The sequence below is a fragment of the Pocillopora damicornis genome, chromosome 7 (assembly GCF_964200805.1).
Source record: "Pocillopora damicornis chromosome 7, jaPocDami1.2, whole genome shotgun sequence".
Classification (NCBI taxonomy): Eukaryota; Metazoa; Cnidaria; class Anthozoa; order Scleractinia; family Pocilloporidae; genus Pocillopora; species Pocillopora damicornis.
In genome coordinates, this window is record NC_142676.1 from 12,022,746 (window position 1) to 12,033,089 (window position 10,344).

A 10,344-nucleotide genomic window follows, 5' to 3' on the forward strand; every position below is an offset into this window, starting at 1 on the left:
ACCTCTCCAGGTGGGGTAACCCACTTAGCCGAACACAACGGTCAAATGATACAAATGCGCACCATGATGTAAATGTGGAGGATCAAATTTAGACGAAGTTTTTCGCAGTTTCTAAGGAAAGTTCGAAGTTTCTAAGGCTGAGACTTACACACATCGTTGTTCTGAACTTTACCCACTACGTGTTAGTTTACACCCTCGTCCTTTTTATTTACACTTTGCACGGCGGCGTGATGAAATCTTCCATAAATTTGGCCGTGCTTGCTGTAGTTATTGTTTGTTTTGTTTATGGTGGAGTTGCCGGTAAACACCGAGGGAAATGTGTGGAAAAAGGAAGAGGCACAGCCACAAGATATTTGTGACTATCACAGGTCTATGTTTATAGCGGACAGTAAACTGGGCAGCATGCTGCACAGTCCGCAGCGACTAATTCAATACATTTTCAGAACATTTAACGTTTTATACATACCAGCTGTAAGTTTTTCTTGATGTTCATTTGTTAAGAAAGGAATTTCAGGCGTGTTATGTTTAAATGACTAGGACGACGAGCGAATACATACGTATTTTTTAAATAATAAAAATTAATTTAACCGGTCGATCGATTGAAGAAAAGGAAAATAATAAAATAAATTGATTGAAGCTGTGAAGAAAATATAGCTCTTTGTGTGATTTAACATCGTGGAGCATAGATTTCGCAAACCGACGGTAAAAGTCTTGTATGGGTTAAACTTTATCTTAGTCCACTTAAGACTTCAATCTGACAAAATCAACAAGGATAATAGAGTCGAAATACCAGAGGCATGGATGCGGGCCACCAAAAAACACAACAACATTCGCTCTGACAAAGGGCTAACGCTCAGAACGTCAGCCTTAGCTTAAAACTCTTTACAATGGCCAATTTACGCTGATAATACTAAATTACCCTGTTATACTCTCCCACCGACCCAGCGCCACAGTTTCTTTAGAAACTTACGCCCCCCTTACTACACCAGGAGAACCGCGCGACGACGTACCGCTGAGAGAACATTTAATCGAACTGAAGCCAATCACATCTGTATTTGAATACCAGCCAATCATGACTGGTCGCATTAATTCATAGGGTAACGCGTATCCGGTCGATCTTATCGTCTGAAGATTATCGTAATTTTTTTTAATTCGGCTTTATTATTTAACTGTTCTGAATTATTTCACTCAATCGTATTACATCGTTTATAACCAGCTATTTGTCCTCGGATCTCGCACAAAGTTTTTAAGTGTCTTCTGTTGTCCTTTAGTTTTTTTCTCGTTTGTCAATTTATTTTCTTTTATAGGAAAAGCTATTTCCATCGATAAGAATCTCATCATTATTAAAAAGAAATTGATCATTGTTTCACTGAGCCCAGTCCTCACCCTTCCCCCTCCTCCCCGTAGATCTCCGCTCAATATGTGCACTAGTACAAATTTTCTATTGTATCTTGTGCATTAGTCAAAACTCTTTCATTGGCTGAGCATAACTGTGCACCAGTCAAAGTCTCTTCTCATTGGCTGCTGCGATTACCGTGCTCTGGTCGTGAACTACTTAATCTGAGTGACGTGTCATGGCGTCGCTACTTTAAAGGACTAGAGACTAAATACAGGAATGGCTTCGACCTGTAATTGGATGATGAAAATAGTAAAAGTTAATAAATTATATCTTAACTCCTTGCTCGAGAGTATTGTTTACCCGTATGTCTCGAAGCGGAACAAGGAAATATCAATGCGAGTGAAAACACCGATGTGTCAAACAAGAAATGGCTACTTACATAAAGAAGGGAAGGTAGCCTTTCTTGATTAGCGAGGTCGTTCAGCGATATTCCGGCGATGACATAGTTATCTCCGGACTAGCACCGCTGACTAAACTCATTTAGTATTTACTATTTATATCTTCCAATTACAAGTTGGAGCCATTCCTGTATTTAGTCGCTAGTCTTTCAAGGGAGCGTTAGCCTGTTTGTCGAAAGGAAGATTGTTCACCATTTGATATCGGTACCGTGTACAGAGTCATCGCCTCGTTTACCGATGCCGAAAAGTTTCGGTCTATTGAAAGCGTCTGAAAGCCAGATCGATTGTTCGAGTTCCCCGCGTCAAAAGAAACCTCGGGAAAGCAGCGAAAGTTTCGACAGGAATGGCTCGCGAAATACCTTTGGCGGAAAAGTTGTTTATTCCAAGTACTTGGATGGCGCGTTATGTTTGCCTTGTGTCTGTTTCGGAATGAAGTGTGGCAAAAATGGTGCCAAACTGGACTAGCTGTTTCGATCGCCGCTTACGTTTTGGACGACGGCGCGTGGAAGGTTCGACAGCCATGCAAGCGTAAAGTCAGAAATTCATATATTTTCTGTTATGGTAATGCAGAATTTCTTGGCTGCAATGAGAAGGCAAACCGCTGGCACCCCCATTGATCAGCAGTTAAATCGATGAAAATCGGAAGAAAATTAAATCGATTGTGAAAACTGTAATTTTTTTGTGGTCAAAACGACATTCCGTTGAGAGGAAAACGAGTTTGAGTTTCGTATCGACAGTGATGATGTAAAACTTAAGGAACATCTCGAGAATGCGCCAAGAAATGCCACTTACCGCACCAAAACGATACAGAACGAGATTATCGAGACCGGTGAGGAATTACATTTCTTCAAAGATCATCACGGAAGTTAAACAAACCAGAATGTTTTCTGTTATGGCTGATGGGGCAGCGGACATTTCCAACAAAGAAAACCTGTCTCTTGTCCTCCGCTATGTCGACTCTTCAAAGAATATTCGAGAGGAGTTTGTTGGTTACCGCCTTTGTGGAGACGAAACAACCGGTAACGCAATCAGGGTGTTAATAATTAATTTAGTTCGTGACCTTGGCTTGACCATGGATAATTGTAGAGGTCAATCTTATGATGGTGCTGGAAACATGGCTGGTAGGTACGTTGGTGCATCAACATTAATCCAACATCAGTTTCCCAAAGCGATATATGTTCATTGCATGAATCACCGTTTCAATCTGTGCGTGGCTGATACTTGCTCGCTGGCGATGGTTCAGGATATGATGGGTACTGTTAGGAAACTTTCTGAATTTTTTAGAAACTCGCCTAAGCGCCAGAATCACCTTGTTGTTAAGATTAAGGAGTTACTAACCGACAGCAATCACAGAATTTTAATTGATTTTTGTCGCACTCGGTGAGCTGCAAAGAGAAGAAATGGGCATTCTTAAGGCTGAGAAGCAAATTGCCACTCTACCGAATACCCTTAAAGACATGCAGACAAACATTAAGAGTCATCATCATTGGCTGCTTGAAGAGGCAGTACAACTTTCACAGAAATTTGGTATTCAACCTAGCAGACCGAGAATTATCCAGCGCCAAATTTTTTTTAGTAACTATCCTGTATCAACTCCAGAAGCATACTATCGGATCAACCTTACGCAAGTGTTTTTGAACCATTGCTTGCAGCAACTTCAATCTAAATTTCATCCAGAAGCCTATGTGTGTTTTAAAGGTTTTTTTAATGTACCATCTGTTTTGTTGAAAACTCCATCAACCTGGAAAGCTCAGATTCAAGAGTTTTGTCATCATTATGCACGAGATCTTCTGAATGTTGTTGGCCTGCCTGCCGAGTTCGACTTGTGGCAAAGAATATGGACAGAGAAGAAAGAAAAGACAGGAGACATCCCTGAAAAGATTGCCAGTACTTTGAAAAGTGTTGATCCAGCTTCTTTTCCAAACATCTTCACCATCCTACAGATTCTTGCAAAAATCCCTGTTACATCCTGTTCCTGTGAGAGATCAATATCTTGCCTTCGTTATCTGAAGAATTATCTAAGGGGCACAATGGCAGAAGAGAGATTGAATGGCTTGGCACTTATGCATGCGCATAGGGACATTGCCTTGGATTTGGATGAAATCATTAACGTTTAGTGTTGTTCCTCTATCAGCAACAAAAGAAAAATTACACCGTTACAGTTTGCTTCATTAATACCATACGCCATAATTTTACTAAGTAAAGGAAAACTGTAACCCTATTTTACCCCGAACAAACTGTGACCACCCAAGGAGATTTAGTAGTTTCTGTACTCGAGTTAGTGAAAATACTTAAACGAAGGGAAAAGGATTCTATTTCACATGCTTCAATGTGAGCTCTTTGATTGGTTGTTGCTCCCTGCATATTGAATACGAAAATCCAGCTTATTTACAAGGAATTGGCACATGATGGGGTTAAGTCCAAGGTCGCTAAAAGGAAATCTGATCGGTAGAAAACGTCAAAAAAAGGCGCAGATTGCGTGGAAAAGTATCAACAGAAGCCCTTCATTCCATGTGAACATTTTCAATGGAGTAGGTTTGAGTTATTTCCCGGTAATGTAAAGAGGCAAAGCCTAACCAAAAGTTGCCAGTAACTGAAACGTAACAGTAGGGGGAAAATAACCTTTAAACAAAATAGGTCAATCATGGAAAACTTCTGAAAGCAAAGAAACGAGTATTTTCTACCATAGCGGCAATTCAATGTAGCCCTTTTGGTGTAATATGATTTGTACAAACAATATATTCTAGCGAATTTGAACAAGGTATCTAAATGAAAGGGTTTGCATCTAACGAATCGGACAAGTACGTCGTTGAAGTCCTAAATGTAATAACTGTCCTAAATGTAATAAAGTTCTAAATGTAATAATATTTGGTCCTAAATGTAATAAAGTCCTAAATGTAATAAGCCTCCAATGCAATCGTTTAACTCCTTCAGTGCATTGTTGTTATGGCGAACATCCACATTGAGATGTTAGTGACAGCTGTTGCCGTTGACCAGTATACATGTCACATTACGGGCTCGCTGATATCAATCAACGTCTTTTCACTTGCTAGACATAAGAAATATCAGCAGCCGAAGTATGGTCCATAAAGCGGTTTATTGATCGAGTTGTAGAAAATCATTTCCAGCCCAAAGTGGGCTAGTGCTTGGCTGGAAGCTCTATAGGATGGAATCGATTGGTACATAATCATTAAGACTTTTTGGAAAAGAAATTGACTACAATTGATGATGAACTAGCATGCTGTTGTTGATGCTATTGATCGTGTTAAAGTCTTTAGTAGTGATGAACCATTTTAGAGCAGTTTGAATTATTTCACTGTGTCGCATGTTAATTCAAAAGATAATTATTGTTATCAGTTGCGTTACTGAAATTTTGCACATCCATGTTATTCAGTGTTAGTTGATTATAATTAAGCATTTGAGTTCATTTTTAAGAATGCCCATCCTGATTTATTCAATTTTGAACTTGGGGTATTGCATTTCTAGCCTTCTATGGCTTTACTCCACCTCAGCAATAAGTTCATGTACCATATGACTATCAGTGGAAACTGTTGAGCTTTCTTTTTTCATTCAGCTATTTATCTATTCATTTTCTCCCCTCACGGCGGGGAGAAGAGATGAAAACAAAAAATGAAATATAAACTTGAGATCAACTTTAAAATATATGTTTTCCTAATATTTCGGTTCGGGAACTGATGAACCCGTCATAAGGGGCTACAGGAAAAAAATGAATGGTTCATTAGACCATCAACTGACCATCATGTGTTGAATGTTGCAGCTCAATGGTTAAATTTGACTCCTGCGTGGAAAAAGGCAACATTTCGAGACCTGTGATCGTGAAATGGGATAACATATGATTGGTCAGTAGATATCTTGCACTGTAAGTCACTTTATCATATAGCTAGCAGCGCACGCGGGCAAGATGAAGTGAATCCCGTGTTCTGATTGGCTACCTGAGCGGGCATGATGGGCCCCCCCTCGCCCGCTCGGGATTCCCCGTCTTGATCCCACCCAAGAAAACTTACAAAATTCGTAACTTTTGGACAATGTTTGCATATACATAGAAAAAACCCTCGTGGGTTTATTGTGCTGCAAACACAGTTGGCTTTCACTATCGGCTCTCGAAATAAACAGGCCATTCTTGATTCTTATCAAAGCGAAATCTTTTGCTATACAATGAATCCTTTAATGATTAAGCCAAGAGAATATAAACTCTCTTGACCAAGCTTGTATGGTCAAGATTACTGGATATTAGCCTCGTTCTTTTTCTACTTTTTTATGGACCGAGACTTAGTCTCAGTCCATAAAAACGCAAAAAAGAAAAAAAAAAGAATTCGGCTAATATCCAGCCATTTTGACCTCACGCTTGGTCAATAACGCATATGAATATATTTTATGCAGACCCGTACAAATCTGGCAAGGGAAGACAGTACAAAAAATGCCCTTCCGAGCCCAGAACTTGTCTAACGTATAAGTCGGTGGACTTCCTTTTCCTTGTAATTCGGTTCATGAAGTGTTAACTTCAGTACTGATGACAGAAGTATATCGTCAAAATCTGTTACACTTAAGAGTCTGAGCCAATGATATAAAGAGAGCTATTAGTCAACGTTCTCATTGCTTTTGTACCGTCAATTTGATGCCAAAAGCGCATCAGTATCAGTATAAGGTATTGTAGCCAATGTTTCGCAACCTACGTCTTTAGCAAATAAAAAGACGTTGATTAATATCAGTGAGCCCGCAATATTCCATGAATATTGGTCAGAGGATTCTTTGGTGCAACAGCTGTCACTTTGACATCACGATGTTAGCGCAGTTAAACGATTGCATAGGAGGCTTATTACATTTAGGACCGAACGTTATTACATTTAGGGCTTTATTACATTTAGGTCCAAATGTTATTACATTTAGGAATTTATTACATTTAGGACAGTTATTACATTTAGGACTTCAACATACGTTCAATACACCCTGTGTAATCTGATCAGTGCGGACAATATTACTGGTGCAATCTGATTGAGCAATGATGCGTTCGACGACTATGTTGTTATCTAAAATGATTATAATAATTACAAGATTGATAATACTACTAATACTACTAATAATAATAATAATAACAGTAATAATAATAATAATAATAATAATAATAAAAAATTATATTAAAGTTCACACGGCAACCAGGTGGACAATCAGAAAATATGCCCCCACATGTCTCTAAATTGTCTATAAATAGACATTTGCCCTTTCTTGATTTAAATGTTTTCAGAGGGGTTCAGGGTAATTTAGAGATAAGTGTCTACCGTAAACCTACCCACACCGACAAATACCTCGCTTTCGATCCTCACCACCCTATTTGCCATAAAAAGTCTGTAGCCAAAACTTTACTTAGGAGAACTGACTGTCTACCATCTTCGCTCGATTCGAAGGCTTTCTCCGTAACTTCCAAAAACCAGTTACAACTAGTAACGCTCTTGATGAAAGGGAACCAGCGACTGGTTTTGCTGTTACTCCTTACATTCAGGGTGTTACGGAACCCATCAAGAGAATTTTGAATAGCCACAACGTTAAAGTTGCTCAAAAACCTTTTCAGACTTCGGGGTATATTTTCGCCAAACCTAAGAATCCTGTCACGAAAGAACAACGAACCGACGCTATTTATTCTATTCCTTGCATTGACTGTGACAACGAATACATCGGACAGACCAAACGTTAGTTTGGTACACGTTTAAAAGAGCACCAAAAAGCGGTTTTCTTTTGCAAAAAGGAAAATTCAGCTTTATCGGAGGACACATGCCAAACTAACCATACAATTGGGTGGGATAATTCTAAAATTATCACCCCTAATCGGCGTTACCACCAGCGCCTTTGTTTGGAGGCTTGGCATATTAACTCCGCCCACGCTCCTTTAAATCGTGACGATGGCGGTTTGCTTCCTGACGCCTATTTACACCTCGTCAGAAAAAAGGTCGCTAATTAGTGATCATATAAAAGGACCTCTTGTTGCAGCGTTTAGATCACCCCTGATGAAGGCACTAGACAGGAGTGTCGAAACGTTGGGTCTATGAATTGTAACTTCTTCGGTTACATTCATTAAATCTGTAAACCAGAGTAGCATCAAACCATGTGTAATAACAATTATAACTTATATGGGGAGGGGGTGTAAACGAGCTCGTTTAAGATGAAATAACCATTTGCCTCGCTTGGTTCCAAAGTCAGTTACGTTCGATATATCTTCCTTCGCATCCCTGCTCGGGTTTTGACTCAACAACGTCACTTTTACCTTTTCCTTGAATGGCCAGGATAATAGCAGATCAAATTCACCTGGAACAACACAAACATTAGGACTCAAGGACTCATGGAAGCCCTTACGCGTCGCATGGATATTGAATACAACTTTGATTTTAAGTTTGTACCCGTTTGGAGACAGATAAAATATACTTGTTGAGAGTTCTGACTCTCCTCTCGCCGACAACTACAATGAAAACAAACATGAGATTCACCTTTCTGATCGTGAAATTAATACAATTCGTACTGTTATCGTAGCCACGTTCCTTGCCATCAAGTGAATCCAACATGTCGTCTTTCTTCACAAGCAGTTTACACCAATATAGTTATGTTCTTCAGTCTCACGGTAGTGGTATTGTTCAATAGATTGCATAGAGTATATGCAGTTTGGTTTCAGATTTCAGATTTTGCTTTTTACAACAAGTGAACGTTTTTCAACTAAGACATTGGCATACTTAGCATACAAGGCATTCAAGGCTTTCATGGCTTTCAAGCGTTCGCGACTCAATCCGTTCCAAAATTACCGCTCAATAACATCTTTCAGTGTGGATTAGCCGCGATTAATACGACTTGTATATGCGTCTGTAAGTAGTTTGCGCGTTTGCGCCATAATGCTCCAGGAGATCGCAATCCAAATACGTTGAAATACAAAATAAATGACCAAAGAGTTTTACAAGCAAAATCTCGGGATTCGTCATGTGACCCGGCCCTGTCTGTGCATGACAACGTCAATCATCATCAAGATAACATGCGTGATCAGCATGTGAACACCTCATTGGATCACAGTTAGTTGTCATGGTGTTGAGGGCCCAATGACCTCTGGGTACTATTGCGCAATTTTTCCATTTTGTGGCGGAGGAAAAAAAAACAAAAAACAAAGGCATTTTATGACTGGGCTACCACAGGTATCCCAGTAAAAAAAAAATCTTGTTTAGTCTTGCGTGGCTCAGAACTGCGTCAACAAAACATGAGCCCTTTTTAACTCGTTAATTGCGCGCATGCGCATGAGCGAGTTGTAGCTACGATGTGAGGAATGGCACTCGCTCGCTCGCTCGCTCGCTCGATTGGTCGATCCCTGTAAACTTTTTTTTCGATTTTAGGCTTTTGAGTGCATTTGATAGTTTTTGGCGAGCAATAAACAAACGAAATGGCGACCTTTCTTGCTAAGAATAGTTGTGGGGTGAAAAAGAAGCCAATGATAATCTTAAAAGAGTTTTTTTTTTCGTTTTAGTTTCAAGAAGCGGCGCCAGCGACTGGTAGGCATACAAGGATTCACACTGAAATAACAGAACAACCTTCGTTTTTCATAAAATTGTAATTTACAATCCTTGAACTTGAAAACAATCCGAAGATTCATTGAAAATATCACTTATTGCGAAGCGCTCGGAGTTTACAGATGTTCAAAAGCTTTTTCTGTTATGGCGTGCGATTGAGGACAAAATTGATCATTACGTTTCGTCGCGTGTTTTTTTCTTTAATAAACCAATTTTTGTTAGGGCAGATAACTGGCTGAAGTATCGAGCGATTTGCTGTTCTATCAACCAACCAGTCTTAGAAAACATTTCTGGCCGGTGTCGTCTCTTGAACTCGATATTTGGGAAGCCACATTAGAGGCGGTTACCTTACTAGTTTCCTCCACTGTCCAACACACGTTTAGGAGATAATTCTTTGCTTTCTGAGAAAAGGTGGCTGCTTTTTGTGTTTGCCAAAGAGCCATCCAAATTCCAGCTGACTAGATAGGGATCGTTCGTCAGAATTTTGCCTGAGGTCCGAACTTGAACGTAGCCACCCCCCTAAAGAATGATGGCAAGCCTCGTCTTGATCTCATCTTAAGCGGATTTTTTTGCCAGCTTCACTTTGTGTTTGCCCATGTTGAGGTGCTTTTGGATGGCAGTGAATGACTAAAACGTCTTAATACATCCTTCCTCTTAACAAGAATATCTCACTTTCTTGCCTCTGTTGATTTCCTTAGTGAAAACAAGGAAAAAACGGGGTGTGGTCTCTCTCCCCCCGGAAAAGACCAAAACAGAAACCACTCTGTCCTTTTGAGTTTTGGGTAGACCCTTTAAACTGGACGAGTTCCATTGAAATCGGTGAGATTTCGTGGACACACTCTTAAACGCTTAAAGGAAGGTCAGTCAAATAACAAGGAGATGTGTAACCAGCCTCCTCTACTTACTATGCCTGAATGATGTTCAGCACGGTGTGCAAGCTTTTAGGATCCGGGGACACAGATTGAAGTAAAAAAGGCGAAAAGAAAATTTG

The 10,344-nt window shown here is 39.8% G+C and overlaps 1 pseudogene; it reads left to right on the forward strand.

Moving 5' to 3' along the window:
• Positions 1-1,888: 1,888 nt before the first annotated feature.
• LOC149042601 (52 kDa repressor of the inhibitor of the protein kinase-like) lies at positions 1,889-3,914 on the forward strand (annotated as a pseudogene).
• Positions 3,915-10,344: the final 6,430 nt, after the last annotated feature.